Source organism: Phyllobates terribilis, unplaced genomic scaffold (assembly GCF_046119375.1).
Source record: "Phyllobates terribilis strain yellow unplaced genomic scaffold, ASM4611937v1 Scaffold_3__8_contigs__length_932513732, whole genome shotgun sequence".
Lineage (NCBI taxonomy): Eukaryota > Metazoa > Chordata > Amphibia > Anura > Dendrobatidae > Phyllobates > Phyllobates terribilis.
The window spans coordinates 530,425,685-530,449,085 of NW_027362763.1; the positions used below are offsets into that span (position 1 = coordinate 530,425,685).

The 23,401-nt window shown below is 42.9% G+C and overlaps 1 protein-coding gene across 2 annotated transcripts in view; it reads right to left on the bottom strand.

Moving 5' to 3' along the window:
* HBS1L (HBS1 like translational GTPase) overlaps positions 1 to 23,401 on the bottom strand; it is a 99,928-nt gene that overhangs the window by 54,723 nt on the left and 21,804 nt on the right. The gene's annotated exons all lie outside the window — the stretch shown is intronic.

Genomic DNA, 23,401 nt, shown 5'->3' on the forward strand with positions numbered 1-23,401 from the left:
TGTCTCCAATATGATGTAAATACAGCAGTCTCAGTGTATCCTATTTGAGGTACTGTATATACACCACTCCTGGTGTCTCCTATGTGATGTGTACAGCGGTCTCAGTGTCTCCTATGTGATGTAGATGCACCAGTCCGGGTGTCCCCCATGTGATATATATACAAAACAGTCTCGGTGTCTTCTCTGTGATGTATACAGCAGACCTCCCACTGCTTGACTTCTATAAATGTAACGTGAGCAGTGATGGATTTCCCACTGTGAGGAGACCTGCAGTGTAATATACATGCGTTCAAAACAACCTTCTTATACAAGAAGTTCTTTACAAAACGTATCAAAGAGGCGACTGCGCTTCAGACCAAGGCAAACCTGGACCAGTTGCGAGCAGCAACATCATTAATACCACCTAACATCACACGTCTCACCAAAGAGAAGCGGTTCCAGCCACCAAACTAGGTGTAAATTCATTGACCAAATAAAACAGGATTATTTTCAAGTTAATAATTTTGTACGGCGCACAAACGAGGTTATAAATATAGAAATGGCCTTTGGCAGGAAAAAGGTTCCCCCATTACTGCTATAAAAGATAAAATATTTAATTGCAGAATGACAGCAGATGGAAAAAGCAAGTTAATTGTAAGCCTGCTTATTTTCATGCTGTCTAACTAATTAAAGCAATTTAAGAACTTTTGAACACCCCTACAATGCTAGAAAATAAAGATCTTCCAGCCTAAAGATTTAGGTTCTCAGAAAACCTATCGATTTTCATATAGGTTACGTTAGAAGATGTTGGCAATAGCATCTAAATGTATATGACCATAAGGAACGCCAGTACACAGTGCTTCCTGTCTGCCACCTACTGCCAAAGAACAAAATCAGCAAATGTCTACACATGTATGAGCCAACTGAACCTTCCATGGGGGAATGAGGAGTAGGGTATGTTGGATTTCAACTTGTGTGACGCATTGATCCGACTAGAGATTAGTCACAGAGCTTATTCCCATCTCCCCACTAAAATGCATATACCGTATATACTATTCACTTTACTGGGAGAATGTGCAGTGTGTCATGCAGCCTCAGAAACACTATTAGTGGAAAGGCTTGTGGCCCAAAAATCAGGGAACTGGTGGCAGATGCAAGCAAAATGAGGGCACCAGGCAACTTTACTAAGCATTTCCCTTATTCGTTCCATTGTTGTCACATCGGAGGGCAACTTTAACAACACTTCCTTACTTACAAGCCAGAAAACAATCATTTGGGAAAACCCCTTGCAAGAAAAGAATCTGATGGGTCTTCAGATCCGAGTTCCCATTGTAGTCCTCATTTTTACATTATGATGTGTTATAGGTTTATAAGGGGAAAAGCACAGATAACAAAAATGCATTAGCATAGGTTGTAACTACTTTTACATATGCAGTGATAAATACACTTTATACTTGCAATAAACCAAAGACCAGATACGGTTAATCAGGTAGTCTGCCTGGGGCTTTCGGAGAGACTTTGAACATTTACTTGCAAACAGTTTCAGTCTGCCTGTACACCATACTCAGAAGGCTTCTGCGTAAATATTCAAAGAACATTAGGGTTTTTCAAAGAAGAACGCTTGCCAAGCGCAATGCGCACACTCACTGATAGCTACAAAACAAGGCCACCTACAAGCATGGTGAAAGTAAGTTTTCACCCAGCAACTGCAAAAACAGACACAAACAGATGAAGTATTATAACAGTAAGCTAGAATGGCCATAAAAGAGGTAAATTCATCTTATTAAATGGGTAAAACTGCAAAGTGCTAGTAAAAACAAGCAACATTGCTATCTATCACGTATTAAAAATCCTCCCGTATTCTCAAGAACGGGGGGAATTACAGGTTATTGCCAAAGTATACCAGTCTCATCTGCAGTCTATCAGTGGCGACTGGTTTCGTAGGCAAGGAGCGTGCACTTGCAAGCCATTTACTATACAGCTTGTAAGCGCTGCTCTGAAGTATGGATACAGCCAAAGTGCTCCTTGGGTGTTGCAGAGGTAAAATGTTGCCTCTGCAAGCAGCATCAGACAGTGCACAGTTCAGATCACCAAACTGTCAAACTAGAATAGATATGAGCAACTTACAAAACGCACATTTGTCATTTTAACATTATGGTTATGGGTTCCCAACCTTCTCAGTCGGCCACCCTCCAGAGGGGAATATTACAATAATCCAGGAGTAAAGGAAATCTAGCGACATGTATATATTCTGTTTTTGTCATTTATGTTTATCTTTATTTTTGTATTCTCACAGTTCTGATAAAGGTTCTAATGAAGGACCGAAAACGTTTAACCGTTTATGATTGCCTGAATAAACGTCTCTTCTGCCCACTGCAAATAAATAAAAAAATATATTATATATTATATATATATATATATATATATATATATATATATATATATATATATATATATATATATATATATATATATATATATATATATATATATATATATATATATATATATATATATACACACACACACACAGGGTGGTCCAAAAGTAGGTGGGCAGAAAGTGTAATAAGGTTATGAAGGGGGAGATTTATCAAACATGGTATAAAGTGAAACTGGCTCAGTTGCCCTTAGCAACCAATCAGATTCCACTTTTCATTCCTCACAGACTCTTTAGAAAATGAAAGGTGGAATCTGATTGGTTGCTAAGGGCAACTGAGCCAGTTTCACAGATAGATCTCCCCCAAATCTGTTTTCTTTTCAGATAATTCAGATAACACATAATGGCAAATAATTTAAATACAGATCAAAGAAAATGGATTTTAACAGAGTATTGGAAATCTCAAAATGCTGAAACCGTTGGAGCAAATTGGGTTGAAACTTTTGGTACTCAAGCCCCAAAGAGACCAACCATTTACCGCATTCGTGACAAATTCAATGCCACTGGCTCAATCCTTAATGCTCCAAAAACTGGTCGACCCAAAACAGTCTGTACAGAAGATAATAAACAACTTGTTGCTGAAACATTTGTTCAGAGTCCAGAAAAGTCCACCAGAAGAGCCTCTTTGGAATTGGGAATTTCACGAGCTTCTATCATGCGAATCCTGAAATCTATTGGGTGGAAAGCTTATCGTCCACGTCTAATTCATGGTTTATTGGAGGATGATCCAGACAGGCGGCTGCAATTTAGTGTTTGATAAATCTCCCCTTTCATAAACTTATTACACTTTCTGTCCACCTACTTTTGGACCACCCTGTTCTACGCCTGGGTGGCAAGAATTATTATTGATACATTTCCGGCACCATCTTTTTTTTCTTTTAAGACACTATGTCTAAAAATTCACATATACAGTGTCTTCAATAAAATGGCGCCAGAGATCGTGGTATGCGCATGCGGTGACTCCGGCACCATTTTATTGAAGTAATATATTACGTCAACATAGCAGTGCGCATATGCCAGCCATAGTGATAATGGAGATGGGCGGTGCGTGCGCACTGCTATGTTGACGTTGTAGTACATTACTGTAAAGATGTGCGGTTGTGGCTTTTAATAATCACCTAGGCAGGTTATCGATGCCATTAGTTTTATTCCTTACGACCACGGTGAACAGCAATTCCAGGTAAATGTCCAACAGGCAATTCTCTTAGTCCTCAAATTCCCAATCTGGGTTCAGTAGTTCCACTGGCTTTGTATAAGGCCATACTCACGGTCTCCATCCTCTTCCTTCAATCCTTCCACCCACTCTCCTAAAACATCTCTGTCCTTTCTTCCACTGGGCTCAGTCCCCTCCCAGGTCAGAAGTGATCACACCCTCCCCCTTAAACATTCACTGTTCGCTAAACAATGAAGAATATTCTAGAAGCCTTCATCTGAGACTGCATGTAAGACCCCCTGTGGGGACGGCTCCACTGTGTCTACAATCTACACACACATAACGAGATTATTGGCTATTGGAACAATGGTTAGATACTCCTGAGATACAGATTAGTGGAATGCTGGACATTTTACAAGTGAATCTAGTGCACATACTGACAAGATAGCAGAACTATATAAAACATAACAAGTAAATCACTAATAAAACACAATAATAATATTAACAAAAATGGTGGTCCGTTGCTGGAAAAGTATCAGTCTTTAGAAAAAAATAAAATGGTGCAGAGTCAGCGCATGTGCATACCACGCTATCCGGTGCCATATTATTGAAGACGCTGTATTTGTAAATTCAAACACAGTGTCTTAAAAAAAAATGGCACCAGATAGAGCGTGTGCAGGCGCTGACTACGGCGCCATTTTATTGAAGTATATTGCTACAAAATTAAAGTGATCCTGTCATCAGAAATAACGCTATTAGCCTGCAGGTTGATAGCGTTATTATGCTGCCCAGCGCTCGGACGCAGCCGAATGCAGCAGGGAGAAAATTAAATTTATTCTCCTTGCCAGGATTCGGTTTCAGTCATGGAGGAGGGTATGCAGAGCGTCCCCTGTAACCGCGCCCCCGGCACTGACTGACACTGGCTCTACATTGAGGCCTGCTGTCAGTCAGGGCCGGGATAAAGCAGCTGCTCTGTATTCTCAAAGCAATGACTGAAACTGAATGCTCCCTCCTCCAGGCATATGGTCCCCTTACCCGGGTCCCCCATGCTGGCATATGGTCCCCTTACCCGGGTCCCCCATGCTGGCATATGGTCACCTTACCCGGGTCCCCCATCCTGGCATATGGTCCCCTTACCCGGGTCCCCCATCCTGGCATATGGTCCCCTTACCCGGGTCCCCCATCCTGGCATATGGTCCCCTTACCCGGGTCCCCCATCCTGGCATATGGTCCCCTTACCCGGGTCCCCCATCCTGGCATATGGTCCCCTTACCCGGGTCCCCCATCCTGGCATATGGTCCCCTTACCCGGGTCCCCCATCCTGGTATATGGTCCCCTAATCCGGGTCCCCCATCCTGTTATATGGTCTCCTAATCCGGGTCCCCCATCCTGTTATATGGTCCCCCATCCTATGCCACCATCCTGGTATAGGCTTCCCCATCTAAGTATATGCTCTGCCATCTTGGTCCCCCATTCTGGTATATGCTCCCCCCCATCCTTATCCCTCATCTTGGTATATGCTCTCCCATCCTGGTACATGCTCCCCATCTGGCATATGCTCCGCCATCCTGGTCCCCTTATCGGGCTAGTCCATCCTGGTATATGCTCACCCCCGTCCTGGTCCCCCATCTTGGTATAGGTCCCCCCCCCATGTTGGTATATTGTCCCCCATCCTGGTCCCACATCCTGGTATATGCTCCCCCATCCTGGCTGCTCTGCTGTTCTTCCATCCATACAAAAAACAAACAACACTCCTACTCACCTTTTCCCCTCTCCCTTGCAGCACATCCTCGATCTCCAGTGAGGCTGGAGGAGGCGTGTGGCGCCGTAGTCCGCGCCTGCGCATAGCGCGATCTCTGGCGCCATTTTGTTGAAAACAAATTTGCACACAGCGTCAACAAAATGCCCGCAGAGATCGAGGTATGTGTCCTAATGGCGCCGGAGATGGCGGTATGAAGTCAGCACTTATGCATACCAAAATCTCTGGCACCACAGTCCTTCATACTCGTCCTCCTCCCTCTCACCTGTAATGGTTGATGTGTTCTTATGTCTCTGGCCAGATTGCGCAGGCACAGTCTACAGAGGCTTGGGACAGATGGACACATCCCTGGTTATATTATAGATTACAGGTTGGAACCCTGCTTGAGCACCTCATCTTATACGTGGAGTGCCGCATATCTTCTCATAATTAAGGAGGATTCATAGTTACCACAAGTGGGGCATTACAGAACAAACATTTCTAAAGGCACTCGGAAACTCAAAAACATCCATGCAAACAGACATGCCTATGCATACACCAACACCCACTCATTCCCTCACAACTCTGCTTCAAGCCTCAAAAGTAGTACACATTAAATGAAATCTGTCAGCAGGATTTTCTGCGTAATCTGAAAGCAACATAATATTGGGCAAGAAAGTCTGATTCCTGCGATGTATCACTTACTGGACTGCTTGACATATTTTTGATAGATTCCCTGTTTTATTTGTTGTAGATGTAGTAGTGGCTATAATGCTAAACTGTGTATAACCCCGCCCACACCGCTGGTTGGCAGCTTCTTGTGTACACAGTACATTGTGAGCAAGCCGCCAATCAGAGGTGAGGTTACACAGATTAGCCTGACAGCTGTGCACGTGAGATCTAGTCCTCTAGTGATAATCTCCTGCAGATAAAACACTGATTGTATTGAAACTACAGCATACAGCCTAATAATGTCACGGGTGTGTCAGAAGTGACAGACAGTCACCCAGCAGTTGGTTCCAGGAGATCTCTTCGTTTGGCATTACAGACAACTTCTTAGAATCTGTATCTCTAGGACCCAGCGGCTACCTTCGTCTGGCTAATTAACACCCTGGCCTGGGTGTATAAATATCTGCTGTGTGCAAGAGGGAGGCGCCGGCGATATTCATTACTCCTTGTGAAGACATGAGCAAAAGCAGTACTTCTTCCTCTCTGGTGCTAGAGGACATGTGCGCATTAGTCTGGAGTCGACTAAAGCTAAGCGTCCCCCCCCCCCCCTTGTTGTCTTTAGTGTTCAGTGGGGATGGACTAGCGCTCATCCCCTCCCTTCCCTAGCCTGAGCCTAACGCCAGGGAAAGACAGGGTGAGGTATGTGTGCGGCGATTGATGAAGAGCCAATATAGGGATGGTAGTTTTGACAGGGTGACACTAGATCAACCTAGGAGGTCTCCACTCCCCTCTTTCCCTAGAGTCTGGGCTCCCTTTTCCTACTCCCTTGGTGTTGCACTTAGTCTTTCCCACATCTTGCGAGACAAATAAGTGACATACTTGGAATCAGGCGCTCTTGACCTATATTATGCTGCACTCAGATTAAATAGAAAAATCCTGTTGACAGATTCCCTTAAGATACCAACTGTAACGAACTCCATTAGCTAATAAACAAGGGGGATGTCTCAATTGTAGACTCGAAAGTGACCAGACCCTCTCAAATAATGAGAATATATTCACTGTTATTTAAAGGGCTGTCCTTAATTAGAAAACATGCCATCCTTGTCCCTGGGCTGCATCCATCGTTGCAGCTCAGTCCCATTCAATAGAAGATGCTTTCTTATAATTCTAGACAATTCCTTTAAAGATAAAATGGCAAACTACTTCATAGACCTTTTGCCACAGTAGTCTTCCTCAAGTTCAACAACAAAGCATGTTAACAGGTTGGACATGATGAACCCGTTTATTTAACTTTAGGGGAGGTGTACAAGATCTGGAACAAATATATTTGATTGCGAATTTAGACTTTTCAGAGGATTGAGAATCTCACTTATTCTTCATGCAACAGAAAGTGACATTAAAAAATTCAACCCCACTGATCAATTTCAACGAAGAAAAATTCCACAGCATGTGGTATTGTTGCTCATTTCTATGCCCAAATCTACATAGTAAATCAACAGCAATTCTGCCACAGAACCTTACGGTCCACTTAAAGGGACTGTCTGGTCAAAAGTGATAAGTCTGCTGTCACTCTGTGTGACTGCAGACTTATGAATCCCCCCAGCGCAGGCACTATGCGCTGCGGGGATTCGCCAGTATGAGACCTGGAAATGGAGAGTATGTATGTGTTAAACATATCCCTGGCCAATGGGCATGGCCTCGCTCTCCATACACTTGTATTGAGCGAGGCCGCGCCTTCTATTCAGACGCGCCCACTGGCAATCAGCGTCACTAGACGGGGCTTGGCGCTGAATGGCCGGGGATATGTATAACCGGCAGGTTAATGTTCTGTACCTGCCCGCCTCCGGCACTTAGACCCCCCTCTGCCAGGAGAAAATTAACTTTATTAGAGCCGGCTGTCAGTCAGTGCCGTAGGTGTAATTACAGTTGCCACCCTCTATACAAAAACAGCTGACACTGTGCTAGCACCAACCCCATGACTGAAACCAGAACGCTACAGTGATATATTGGTGCTACCATTTTACTATAGTAAATCTGTTATGATTATCTTGCAAAATGTTGGGAATGTTTAGCATGCAAAAGAGAAGGGTAAGAGGAGACTTAATAGCTGTCTACAAATATCTCAAGGGCTGTCACACTGTAGAGGGATCATCCTTATTCTCATTTGCACATGGAAACACGAGAAGCAATGGGAAGAAACTGAAAGGGAGAAGATACAGATTAAATATCAGAAAAAAAAAATTGACAGTGAGGGTAATCAATGAGTAGAACAGGCTGCCATGAGAGGTGGTGAGTTCTCCTTCAATGGAAGTCTTCAAACAGAGGCTGGACAGACATCTGTCTGAGATGGTTTAGTGAATCCTGCATTGAGCAGGGGGTTGGACACAATGACCCTGGAGGTCCCCTCCAACTCTAATATTCTATGAATTACTGGCCATTTATGAAGAATAGAGCAGGAGGGTGAAAAAAATAGAGGAGTCTTAAGAGTATGAAAATTGGTTTCTCATTGTCCATCATTTTACTTTGCAGTAGTCAATGACTGAAAAAAAAAAATATGTTCAGCTCACCTCTCATAACTCATTAATCCATGAGGAGTGCAAGGATGAGGAATACCAGTTAGTAAAGGGATGGATGCAGATATAAAAAAAAGCACTTACGTTTCCAAAAAAATTAAAAACAACGTTTAGGCTGTGTGCCCACGATCGCTTAAAAAACGCATGGTAGAAGGCCTGCCATGTTCCCCAATGATAATCCGCATGTGCTGTGCACATGCTGTGGAAATGTCCGCTGCGGATTATCATTGAGGAAAAATACACTGCACTACCAATTATTTTGCGTAAGAACTTGCTTTTCGCTGCCATTGACTTGCATTAGAACGCATGTATTCCGCATCAAAGCATCTGTACATGCAGAATCCATGCGTTCCAATGTGCGGATTGTACCCGAGTGTGGAGGAGAGGAGAGTCTCTTCCGAACCCAGGTACCATAGAAACGGTGAAAAAAAGAATAAAATAAAAAATAAAGATTATATTTACCTTCTGGTGGCCCCCGGTCTCCTTGTCTGTACTTGCTGGCAGCTCGCGATGGACTGAAGGACCTGCGCTGACGTTATTTATATGGATTTATATAGTGTGACCAAGTTGTCAAGCACTTTCCAAGTGATGCTAAAATCGCTTGGAAAGCGCTTGACAACCCGCATGCAGAAATGCATGTGAAGAACGCATCACATCCGCATGTCCCTGGCAGGAAAAACGCATGTACAATCCGCGTGTACAATCCGCGTGCGTTTTTTTCTGCCAGGGAGATGCAGAAACGCTCAGGAAAAACCCGGAGCATTTCTGCATCGTGGGCACATAGCCTTATTGGAACATCTGACTGACAGTTGGCTCTATACTGATGCATTGCTGAGCTGTCAGTCATTGTCAGGGAGTGGTTACAGCAGCTCCAGTCAGTGGTGTGAGCAGTGACTAATTGCTTTGGACACACCTCCATGACTGAAAGTTGCCAGCTCCCTGGAGAAATAAAGTTCATTTTCTCCCGGTTGCTGCTCTTTCAGTACTGCAGTTGGGTACCTTCATAGCACTAATTACCTGCAGATTAACCTAATATCTGCAGGTTTATAGCGTTATCGGACCTCAAAAGTTTCTTTTAACCCCTTTACCCCCTTGCCATTTTCCGTTTTTCAGTTTTTGGTTTTTGTTCCCCTTCTTCCCCGAGCTGTAACTTTTTTATTTTTCGGTCAATATGGCCATGTGAGGACTTATTTTTTGCGGGACAAGTTTTACTTTTGAACAACACCATTGGTTTTACCATATCATGTACTGGAAAATGGGAAAAAATCCCAAGTGCAGTGAAATTGCAAAAAAAAGTGCAATTCCACAGTTGTTTTTTTACCATGTTCATTAAATGCTAAAACTGACCTGCCATTATGATTCTCCAGGTCATTACGAGTTTGTAGCTACCAAACATGTACAGGTTAATTTTTATTTAAGCAGTGAAAAAAAACAATTCAAAGTTTAAAAAAAAAAAAAAAAAAAAAAAAAAGAAGGTCGCCATTTTCCGAGACCCGTAGCGTCTCAATTTTCGGGATCTAGGGCCAGGTGATGGCTTATTTTTTGCGTGCCGAGCTGACGTTTTTATTGATACCATTTTGGGGTAGATACAATCACCTGTGTGTATCAGAAATGTTCACTGGCTAGGAGCGCAGTCCGCTGGACATCGCTCATAGCCTTTCAGCAATGACAACCACAGGGGTCTCCTGCAGACCTCGGGTTTTCATGTCAACCCATCAGCAACCCGCGGTCGTGTGACACGGGCGCTGATTGACGGGACTTATGAAGTCCTTCTGCTACAGCCATGTTAAGTGCTGAAGTCAGATTGACAGCGGCATTTAACATGTTGACAGCCGCGGGTGGATCGCGATTCCACCCGCGGCTGATCGGGGCATTTGACAGCTGGAAAGGAGGTGCGGGCTCATCGCCGGAGCCAGCACCAAAGGGAGAGGCCCAACATGTGCCGTATATGTAAGGCACATGTCAGAAAGGGGTTAACATCCTAGCGTGATATAGGGTAAAACACAGGGGCAGCACAGTGGCTGAGAGCTTAGCACTGTTGGTTTCCAGAACTGGGGTGCTGGGATCAATTCCCCCCAAGGAGTTTGTATGTTCTCCCCGTGTTTGCGTGGGTTTCCACCTGGTTCTCCAGTTTCCTCCCATACTCCAAAGACATACTGATAGGGAATGTAGACTGTGAGCCCCAATGGGGACAGTGATGATAATGTCTGTAAAGCGCTGTGGCAAGTAAAACAAATAAAATGGGATAAGGGTACAAAGGTTAAACCTTTCCTCAAGAAACACCTACCTATTTTACAGTTATATGAAAAAGTTTGGGCCCCCCTATTAATCTTAATGTTTTATAAAAATTGGTGTTTTTGCAACAGCTATTTCAGTTTGATATATGTAATAACTGTTGGACACAGTAATGTTTCTGCCTTGAAATGAGGTTTATTGTACTAACAGAAAATGTGCAATCTGCATTCAAACAAAATTTGACAGGTGCATAAGTATGGGCACCTCACCAGAAAAGTGACATTAATATTTAGTAGATCCTCCTTTTGCAAAAATAGCAGCCTCTAGTCGCTTCCTGTAGCTTTTAATGAGTTCCTGGATCCTGGATGAAGGTATTTTTGACCATTCCTCTTTACAAAACAATTCCAGTTCAGTTAAGTTTGATGGTCGCCGAGCATGGACAGCCCTCTTCAAATGATCCCACAGATGTTCAATGATATTCAGGTCTGGGGACTGGGATGGCCATTCCAGAACATTGTAATTGTTCCTCTGCATGAATGCCTGAGTAGATTTGCAGCGGTGTTCTGGATCATTGTCTTGCTGAAAGATCCATCCCCTGTGTAACTTCAACTTTGTCACTGATTCTTGACCATTATTGTCAAGAATCTGCTGATACTGAGTGGAATCCATGCGTCCCTCAACTTTAACAAGATTCCCGGTGCCGGCATTGGCCACACAGCCCCAAAGCATGATGGAACCTCCACCAAATTTTAATGTGGATAGCAAGTGTTTTTCTTGGAATGCTGTGTTTTTTTGCCGCCATGCATAACGCCTTTTTGTATGACCAAACAACTCAATCTTGGTTTCATCAGTCCACAGGACCTTCTTCCAAAAAGAAATCGGCTTCTCCAAATGTGCTTTTACATACCACAGCCGACTGTTTGTGGCGTGCTTGCAGAAACGGCTTCTTTCGCACCACTCTCCCATACAGCTTCTCCTTGTGCAAAGTGCGTTGTATAGTTGACCGATGCACAGTGACACCATATGCAGCAAGTTGATGCTGCAGCTCTCTGGAGGTGGTCTGAGGATTGTCCTTGACTGATCTCACCATTCTTCTTCTCTGCCTTTCTGATGCTATTCTTGGCCTGCCACTTCTGGCCTTAACAAGAACTGTCCCTGTGTTCTTCCATTTCCTTACTATGTTCCTCACAGTGGAAACTGACAGGTTAAATCTCTGAGACAGCTTTTTGTATCCTTCCCCTGAACAACTATGTTGAATAATCTTTGTTTTCAGATCATTTGACAGTTGTTTTGAGGAGCCCATGATGCCACTCTTCAGAGGAGATTCAAACAGGAGAACAACTTGCATGTGGCCACTTTAAGTAGCTTTTCTCATGATTGCATACAACTGGCTATGAAGTTCAAAGCTCAATGAGGTTACGAAACCAAAAAAAGTGCTTTAGTAAGTCAGTAAAAAGTAGGTAGGAGTATTTAAAACAAGAAAATGATAAGGGTGCCCATACTTATGCACCTGTCAAATTTTGTTTGAATGCAGATTGCACATTTTCTGTTAGTACAATAAACCTCATTTCAAGGCAGAAACATTACTGTGTCCAACAGTTATTACATATATCAAACTGAAATAGCTGTTGCAAAAACACCAATTTTTAAAAAACATTAAGCTTAAGATTAATAGGGGTGCTCAAACTTTTTCATCTAACTGTATATAAACGACAAAGATCTTGCTGACATACTAGAACCGGGATGCTCCTTTACTGGTAAAAGACGTGTTACTCTTGGCAACATCATTTCACCTAGCTTATACCACAAGACTAACCAACCTGGTCGCACAAAGACACGGTGGTTGGAACCAAAGATCTCAAATTTGGACTCATCAGACAAAAGCACAGATTTCCACTGGTCTAATGTCCATTCCTTGTGTTCTTTAGCCCAAACAAGTCTCTTCTGCTTGTTGCCTGTCCTTAGCAGTGGTTTCCTAGCAGCTATTTTACCATGAAGGCCTGCTGCACAAAGTCTCCTCTTAACAGTTGTTGTAGAGATATGTCTGCTGCTAGAACTCTGTGTGGCATTGACCTGGTCTCTAATCTGAGCTGCTGTTAACCTGCGATTTCTGAGGCTGGTGACTCGGATAAACTTATCCTCAGAAGCAGAGGTGACTCTTGGTCTTCCCTTCCTGTGGCCGTCCTCATGTGAGCCAGTTTCTTTGTAGCGCTTGATGGTTTTTGCAACTGCACTTGGGGACACTTTCAAAGTTTGCCCAATTTTTCGGACTGACTGACCTTCATTTCTTAAAGTAATGATGGCCACTCGTTTTTCTTTACTTATAATTTGTATTATGGCAAGAAAAAAGCAGCTAACAGTCTATTCAGTAGGACCATCAGCTGTGTATCCACCTGACTTCTGCACAACACAACTGATGGTCCCAACCCCATTTATAAGGCAAGAAATCCCACTTCTTAAACCTGACAGGGCACACCTGTGAAGTGAAAACCATTTCCGGTGACTACCTCTTGAAGCTCATCAAGAGAATGCCAAGAGTGTGCAAAGCAGTCATCAAAGCAAAAGGTGGCTACTTTGAAGAACCTAGAATATAAGACATATTTTCAGTTGTTTCACACGTTTTGTTAAATATATAATTCCACATGTGTTAATTCATAGTTTTGATGCCTTCAGTGTGAATGTACAATTTTCATAGTCATGAAAATACAGAAAAATCTTTAAATGAGAAGGTGTGTCCAAACTTTTGGTCTGTACTGTACATGGACTGGGGGTGGGCAGCATATATACAAGGATGGGGGGCGGGCAGCATATATATAAGGATGGGGGCATATACCAAGATGGGGGTGAGCACATTCTTTATTTCTGTAGTCTCATACCCCTGCTCCTTCCTGTGGCTGCTCTGTGCTGCGCTCACCTGCTCTTTGTTTCAGTTGTTTTTAAACTAAAACCTCAATATTTAGGTTAATTTGCTGTGTTGGCACTTGGCGATAAATAAGTGGGTTTTGGATTGCAGTTTGGGCACTCGGTCTCTAAAAGGTTCGCCATCACTGCTCTAGGATGTCCTGTTTTTACAGTGTGCGGATTTTATTTGTAGATGTTTCAATAAACGTTATTGTTCTAAATTTTTTGGACACCGAGTGATGGATTTTTCTGATTAATTTTTTACTGATCTGTAGTCAATGACTGCTCGACACAGTAAGAGAGGTGAAACATAGTATTGCTAATAAATTTAGTGTTAGTTAAGTACAGAGAGCACAAAAGGCATCCCATGAATTGGCTTCCTGCATGGACAATGCATTTTCTCCATTATGCCCTTTCTATAATAATGAAGACACTACAAATGTGAAGAATCGGAAAACAGTTTTTCAGTAGCATTTTGTTCACTTCAAGCCAGTGATAATATTTACCAGCTGGGGGAGCTAGCGGACTAAAAAAAAAAAATCTAAAAAACAAAACCAAGAAGTGTATAGATGTAGGATCTTTTCCATTAGCAGTCTTTTCTGCCTTTTCTATGTGCAGTGGCTTGCAAAAGTAATCACCCCTTCCCCCTCTCCATGGCTTTTTACCTATTTTGTTACATTACAACCTGTGTTTAAATATTTTTGTAATCTGATTTGTCTGTGACGCCTCAGTACAGTCAAAAGTTAGTGAAGTGAGAAAAATATAAACATAAATTACATTTATGGGATTGAATAACTACAAATTGGCATGTGCATATGTATTCATCCCTTTTGCTATGAAGCCCCTAAGAATTTCTGGAGCAAGCAATTACCTTCATAAGTCACATGCTTAGTGAAAGGAAGTCCACCTGTGTGCAATCTAAAGCCCCAGTCTCACATAGCGAGATCGCTAGCGAGATCGCTGCTGTGTCACGGTTTTGGTGACGCAACAGCGACCTCACCAGCGATGTCGCTATGTGTGACACTTGCAGCGATCAGGCCCCTGCTGTGAGGTCGCTGATCACTGCAAAGTGTCCTGGACCATTTTTTGGTCTTTGCTCTCCCGCTGGTCAGCACACATCACTGTGTGTGACCAGCGGGACCAGCGATCAGGCTGGTAACTATGATAAACAGCGGGTTACTAGGGGCACACGCGCACTTAGTAACCCGCTGTTTATCATGGTTACGAGCCTGCTAAAGTGAGCGGTAACCCAACGCTCACAATAGCAGAGTGGTAACCATGATAAACAGCGGGTTACTAAGTGCGCGTGTGCCCCTAGTAACCCGCTGTTTATCATGGTTACCAGCCTGCTCCTGCTTCAGCAGGCTGGTAACCAGGAGCAGGACATCGTGGAAAGATTCTTTCCACGATGTCGCTGCTCCCCTGATCGTTGGTGAGCCTGCCTGTTTGACAGCTCACCAGCGATCCCTGACAGGTCGTATCGTTGTCGGGATCGCTGTAGCGTCACTAAGTGTGACGGGGCCTTAAGTGTCACCTGGTCTGTCAGTATATTCACACCTTTACTGAAAGGCCACAGAGGCTGCAACACCATTAAGCAAGAGGCACCAATAACCAAACAACACCATGAAGACCAAGGAGATGGCCAAACAAGTCAGGGACAAAGTCGTTGATAAGTACAAGTCAGGGTTGGGTTATAAAAAAATATCAATCTCTGATGATCACCGGGAACACCATCAAATCCATTATCATTAAATGGAAAGAACATGCTACCACAACAAACCTGCCAAGAGAGGGCTGCCCACCAAAACTCTCAGCCTGGGCAAGGAGGAAATTAGTTAGAGAGGCAGCACAGAGACCAAAAGGTAACCCTAAGGGAGCTGCAGAGTTCCCAAGCAGAGACTGGAATATCTGTGGATACAACCACAATAAGCCGTACACTCCATAGAGGCGGCCTTTATGGAAGAGTGGCCAGAAAAAAAGCCTTTACTTACACACAAAAATTGTAAGGCTCGTTTTGAGCCAAAAGATATGTGGGAGACTCCCCAAATGTATTGAGGAAGTTGCGGTGGTCAGATGAGACCAAAATTGAACTTTTGGCCACCAAAGTAAATGCTATGTTTTTTGCGCCAAACCAACACATCTCATCACCCCAAGAACACCATACCCACAGTGAAACATGGTGGTGGCAGCATCATGCTGTGGGGATGTTTTTCAGCAGCAAGGACAGGGAAAATGGTCCGAGTCGAGGGGAAGATGGATAGTGCGAAATACAGGGATATTCTTGAGCAAAACCTGTTTCAGTCTGTCAGTGATTTGAGACTGGGACGGAGTTTCACCTTCCAACAAGACAATGACCCAAAGCATACTGCTAAAGCAACACTCGAGTGGTTTATGGGGAAATGTGTAAATGTTTTGCAGTGGCCCAGTCAAAACCTTGACCTTAATCCAATTGCGAATCTGTGGTCAGACGTGAAGATTGCTGCTCCCCAGAGGAAACCATCTAACTTGAAGGAGCTGGAGCAGTTTTGCCTTGAGGAATGGGCAAAAATCTCAGAGGCAAGATGTGCAAAGCTCATAGACACTTATCCATAGCGACTTGCGTCTGTAATTGCCACAAAAGGAGGCTCTACAAAGTACTAGGGGGGCGAATAGGTATGCACACTGAAGTTTTCAGTTATTTTGTCCTATTTGATTTCTTCACAATAAAAGAAAAAAAAACGTTCACAATAGTAGGCATGTTCTTTACATGAACTGATGCAAACCCTCAAAAAAAAAAAATTAGTTAAATTCCAGATTGTGAGGTAGCAAAACATGAAAGATACCAAGGGGTGTGAATACTTTCCCAAGCTACTGTACAATATGGATTACAGAAAAGTATGTAAGTTAATGGTATGCTGAAGCGCAATCATGCTCAGTGGCCCCTAAACAAATCAAGCAACCACATCACTTCATCCATCCATGTGTAGGAGCTGATGTGCAGTTCTCGGCAGTAGTCACGGCACATTGTACAAACATGTGCTGTACAGCTCAATTCAAAGTCTGCATCCAGCCACTGCCAAACAGCAGATGATGATGAAAACCTCAACCAATCTGATATTGATGACCATGACTGCTGAAGAAGTGATCTGCAATTTTGGATTTTTACTGCCATAAAAGGAACCTGTCCCCAGGAAGAAAGCTATTAACTTGCAGATATGGGGTTAATCTGCATGTTAATAGAGCTACTAACCTGCCCGGCACCTGCAATTAGCCGAACACTGTGGGGAGAAAATGAACTTTATTCTACGCAGCAGCATTCGGTTTCAGTCATGGGGACGGCACCGGTTCAGTCACCGCTCTGAGTATATGGAGCGGTAGCTGTAGCTGCCCACCCCCCGGCCCTGACTGACACTGTTGGCTTTGGGGCCAGCTGTCAGTTGGTGCTCAGGGCCGCCGCTCTGAATACTTCGAGTGGTGACTGAACCAGTGCCAGCGCTGCCCCTGCAGCTGGGATGTACACCCAGATGCCCGGAAAGCTGAGCATCATTGTGCAAGCGTGGGATCAGCTGGGAGATTGCGGTGACGTAGGGAGCAGTGACGAGAGGGAATGCGAATACGATGGGCGTGGAGAATTTCAAAACGCATTTGATTGACCGTGACTGAAAGTTAGAGCTGCCCACCCCTATGACCAAATCTGGAGGTATCTGTGGCAGTCAAAGTGTAAAAAGTGATTGGTGTGCTAAATACTGGGACTTTGCTTGAGATAAACATGTTAGTGATGCAATGTACAGACACTTGGGGCAGCTTAATAGCAAAAAAGGATGCGACAGGTTCCCTTTAATTTATTGACATCTATGATTTGATTTCTTCGCCTGTGTGGATTGGATAGGTTGTTACTGACATCTGGTGAGAATTTCATGTCAATAGTACCTTTAGAAATATATGTACTTTCATCTGCTGCATATACACATATTTCATGTCTGTGCCCGGTACCCACAGGTCAGGAGCTTGTGCCTGATGCTCTATAGAAGTGCAAGCAGGACCTCAATAAAATGTCGTTCTCACACTTGCTGCACTTGTAGAGTACATGGAAAAAAACTAAGATATTGATCAGCAGATGTTTGTCTATTAAGCAGCATCTACTTATAGGCTACTCAATACATGTGAACATGAAAAAGCAGGAGAGACTCAGACTTTCCAGTGTGGGCGAGCTGGTAAAACAAAAAATAAAATAAAAATGATGTGTTTGAACTGTTAACATCATGTTTTGTTGTAATAGAAGCCACATCCTTTGCTCGGTACCTACAATGCAAAATACCACGGCAGTGAAGAAGTGCACTGGCACAAACCTTAAATGAACCCCATTGCTGGCACAAGGATGTGTGTAGTTTATAATATATAAAAGTAAATAAAAACAATTTACAACCTGGACCCTTTCCCATTTGCTTGCAAGAACAGGAAAAAAGTGATAAAGGCTTAGTTACTCCTTAACCCTTTCACGACTTTTGATGTATATTTACGTCAAAGGCCATGTCCTTGCCTTTGATGGGGGCTCACACGACCACATCTTTTCCTGCACTTAATGGCCGATTTAAATCAGCCATCAAGTGCCTTTAACAGCTGTGGACTGAGCAGTGCTCTGCCCCCAGCTGTTAACCTGTTAAGTCCCGCTGTCAATCACTGACAGTGGGATTTAACACATGCTGGCCAGAAACGCATCATTAATCCCATCAGTGCCCCAGTCTCGTAATTGGGGGGTTGTCATAACAGCCGAAGGTCTGCTGATGACCCCCGTACCTGTCATTGTGAAGTTCCTGAAGCCGGCGTTCATAGATGAAGCCCAGCTATGTATAGCACAAGCGATTGGACTATCGCAGCTTCTCCTAAGGGAACAATTTAACCCCTTCGCAACCTTGGGTTTTGTCGTTTTTGCTTTTTCGTTTTTTGCTCCCCTTGTTCCCAGAGCCATAGCGTTTTTATTTTTTGGTCAATATGGCCATGTGAGGGCTTATTTTTTGCGGGACAAGTCGTACTTTCCAACGCCATTACTAGTTTTACCATGTCGTGTAAGGGAAAACGGGAAAAAATTCCAAGTGCGGTAAAATTGCAAAAAAAGTGCAATACCACAGTTGTTTTTTATTTATTTTTTTTACCACGCTCACTGAATGCTAAAACTGACCTGCCATTATTATTCTCCAGGTCATTACGAGTTCATAGACACCAAACATGTATAGGTTATTTTATATTTAAGTGGTGAAAAAAAATTCCAAAATTTGGTAAAAAAAAACTAAAAAAAAAAAATAGCGCCATTTTCCGAGACCTGTAGCGTGTCCATTTTTCGTGATCCGGGGCTGGGTGAGGGCTTATTTTTTGCGCGCTGGGCTGAAGTTTTTATTGATAACATTTTGGGGTAGATCCGATGTTTTGATCGCCCGTTATTGCATTTTATTTCAATTTTGCGGCGACCAAAAAACGTAATTCTGGCGTTTAGAATTTTTTTCTCGCTACACCGTTCACCGATTGGATTAATTATTTTTTTATATTGATAGATGGGGCGATTCTGAACACGGCGATACCAAATATGTGTATGTGGGTTTTTTTTTTTTATATATATATATTTTATTTTGAATGGGGCGAAAGGGGGGTGATTTAAACTTTTATATTTTTTCTATATTTTTAAAAACATTTTTTTTTTCACTTACTGCATGCTTCAATAGTCTCCATAGGAGACTAGAAGCAGCAGTTGTCTGATCGTCTCTGCTACATACAGGGGACGAGCAGATCCCCTGCATGCAGCAGAAATGGTCTTGTGCTATGAGCGCCGACCACTAGGTGGCGCTCATAGCGACCAGATCATGACAACCACAGGCGTCTGCTGCAGACCCTGGGTTGTCATGCATGCCCATCGGCGACCCGCGATCACGTGACGGGGTCGCCGATGGGCGGGGCTTATGACGCGCAACCCGGAAGCGCGCGTTAAATGCTGCTGTCAGAGATTGACAGCGGCATTTAACATGTTAACAGCCGCGGGTGGATCGCGATTCCACCCGCGGCTGTTGCGGGCACATGTCAGCTGTAAGAATCAGCTGACATGTGCTCGGTTCAGTGAGGGCTCAGCGCAGCAGCCCTCACTGAACCGGGGGTACGCAAATGTGCGTACTAATACTTCCCTGGTAAGCAAGGGGTTAAACCAGTAAAGCATGAGAAAAAAAAAGGAAAATACACATATTTGGTATCAGTGCATTCAGAAATGTTCGATCTATCAAAATATAAAATAAATTAATCCGATTGGTAAGCGGCGTAAACAAGAACAAAAATCAGACTGCCAGAATTACGTTTTTTTGTCCACCGTAGCACTGCAACAAAATGCAATAAGAGGCAATCAAGACATCATATGTACCCTAAAATGGTATCAAATCAGCTCAAGACGCAAAAGATAAGCCCTCACCAGCCCCAGATCCAGAAAAATTAGAACGCTACGGGTCTTGAAAATGGAGACACAAGTAAAATGTTTTATTCTTCCAAATTTCTAAAAAAAAATTCACTACTTAAATAAAAAAAAAAAAAAACTACATGTTTGGTATCAACAACACACATTATCCCTTTAAGGCAACAACAAGGGGTAAACTGGAGACAAGACACAATAGAAGACTAAAAGCATATTTTATTAATAAATTCTTTAAAAAAAATTTTACACACATTTAAAATTGGGGTGCAGCATCAGGAGCTGTGGGCCATATTTCTCTCTCCGCTTGGCTATAGGTAATGTGCCCTTCTTTCTTACGCCTCATTATGGTCTCGGTGACTTGCCGCTTTGGACCCATATTATTGTGGTCCTCTACAACAGGACCTTGGCAATGAAGTACTATAAATGGAGTGGGTAGATTGCTAACATTAGGCAATTTTTTCCATATAGATTGGGTGACAGGTATACACGGTTCCTACAGTCTCTATGTGAGGCACTAGCAGTGTAGGTTTCTACGGGTGGATACGTAGCACTAGCACTTTAGGTCTCTCTTTCTGTTTTTGAAACCAGCCTATTGAATTTGAGCCGTAGGATAATACCTTATAATATACGCTCCTAGCTTAACTAGCCCATATATTCAGCCCTCGGTTTGGGACCCAGTTACATGTTCCTGTATAGCTGAAAAAATATTTTCCTGCTTAAATTTTAAATGTGTGTAAAAATATTTCAAAGAATTTAATAATAAAATATGCTTTTAGTCTTCTATTGTTTCTTGCCTCCAGTTTACCCCTTGTTGTTGCCTTAAAGGGATAATGTGTGTTATATATGAATTTCTTGGAGTGACTATATTTATTTTTGTGACATGTGTTGGTTATGTTTGGTATCAACACACTCATACTGACCTGGAAAATCATATTGCCAGATCAATTTTACCATATAGTGAACATGGTATAAAAAAAATAAAAAAAAAACAATTGTGGAATTGTACTTTCTTTTTTGCAATTTCACCACACTTTTTCCAGTACACTACATGGTAAGTACATGTAGCGTACAGTACGTACATACACTACATCTCTTCTCTCTCTACACAGCCTTAATTGGACAGACCATCAGCAAATTTGATTTTCAGTACCATCTTTATGCTGATGACACACAACTATACACCTTATCCCCTGACCTTGGCCCTGCTGTACTACAGAACACCCTTCTCACCTTGGAAACAACAAAAACCCTCACTGTTGCCCTGATCCACTCCTGCCTTGACTACTGTAATTCTTTATTAATTGGCCTCCCCCTCACTTGACTTTCCCCTCTCCAGTCCATCCTTAATGCTGCAGCCAGGGTCATCTATCTGGCTAATCGTTACTCGGATGCTTCCGCTCTTTGCCAGTCACTGCATTGGCTGCCCATACATTATAGGATCCAATTTAAATTGCTTGTTTTCACTCACAGAGCTCTCCACAGTGTGGCATATCTCTTCCCTCATTTCTGTTTATCGGCCTACCCGTTCTCTACGCTCCGAAAGAGACTTTCAACTAACATCCGCACTAATCCATACCTCCCACTCCCGGCTTCAGACTTCTCCCGAGCTGCACCTATTCTTTGGAATGTTCTACCCCAAGAAATTAGGATGAACCACAACTTACACAGTTTTAGGCGCTTCCTAAAAACACACCTGTTTAGGGCGGCCTATCGCGTTCCCTAATCGAAGTCCTTTTATATTCTTATAGCCCATCCCTTATTTCTCCAAACATAAGTCTTCACCGAACCAAAAAGCACTACAGATACTGGCTGGGGATGAGCTCATGCCACCTTTATCTATCCCTCATCCCCTCAAGATGGCTGGACCATCCTTGTAAATAAGCCATTGTACTTTGTGCCACCCCCACCTCATTGTAGATTGTAAGCTCTTACGAGTAGGGTTGTCATTATTTTTTATGTAATTATTGTATTGTCTTTAGCTATGTTACTTATGACTGTTGTATATGAACCTCTGAATTGTAAAGCGCTGCAGAATATGTTGTTGCTATATTTAAATGAAGATTATTATTATTATATGGTAAAATAAAAAAACTAATACAGCTATATTGACAGAAAAATAAAAAATTATGGCTCTTGGAAGAAGGGGAGGAAAAAACGGAAAATTGCAAGGTCATGAAGGGGCTAAAGGGGTTATACAGGACTTTTGTAATTTTATCTGATCTGAAAGGGAACCTCACATCAGTTTGTGTGTTTGAATAAATTCTACCACATTTATAAGCGCCTGTGTTGCATTCCACAAACTTAAATATTATCCCCTGACTGCCCCTGTATACCCCCAAAAATAACTTTTGAATTCCTCTCACATTGTATGTAAATCCGGACAGTCCGGTCTAATGGGTGTCATTGCTATGGGTGTCCATCCTCTGCTGCTGATCGCCGTCCTCCAGATTTGATTGATGTTGATGACGTCATCCACTTGGTCCAAAGAAATCCCGCATGTGCGAGAGCTGGCGATGCTCCGGCACAGCAGCGAGATTTCGTTGGGCTACGTGGATGACGTCATCAACATCAATCAAATCTGGAGGATGGGAGTGCGCAGTTATGTTTAATTGCATACTACATTTCTGTTCTGCCCAGCACCGATCTATGCTGGATCATAGCGGTCACAGACCGATTCCGCTGCTTTATTTCACTACACAGTAACAGAGCAGATCTTATTATTCCAGTCTGCTTTGTTGATGGTGCATCACAGTCCATCCGCATGACATTGGCAGAGACGCGCTGTCAACAGAGCAAAGCAGAAAAGGAGAAGCTGCTCTATTGATGTGATGCCACCATAAGCCGCAAAATCACTGGCATGAGCCGCCCATGACAGCACGAGCTGGCGGACATGGGCGCTGGAAAGAACAGAGAGGACGTTCACTATCTGCCAGTGAGTTCTTAGCCCCATCTGACAAAAAAAAATGAAAAAAAAGTGGAATATGATGCACATAATATACACTAGGAATGATGAAAAGGATAAGCCGCAATGGTTTAGATAGAGGGGTTCCCTCTTTCATCTTTATTAAGCATACATCTAATAGGCATACACAAGACCCAACATATTTCATAAAAAAATACTATGTCTATGGCATTTAAAAAGTTTCCAACAAAGAAACCGAATATTTGTAAGCCCAGGCTTTATATGATTTGAGAAAATGCTGAGAGATAGGCAGTGGATATTTAGGAAAATAAATACCAATAATACTGAGTATAAAAAGTATCTTGTGGTTATCAGAAAAATCATTGA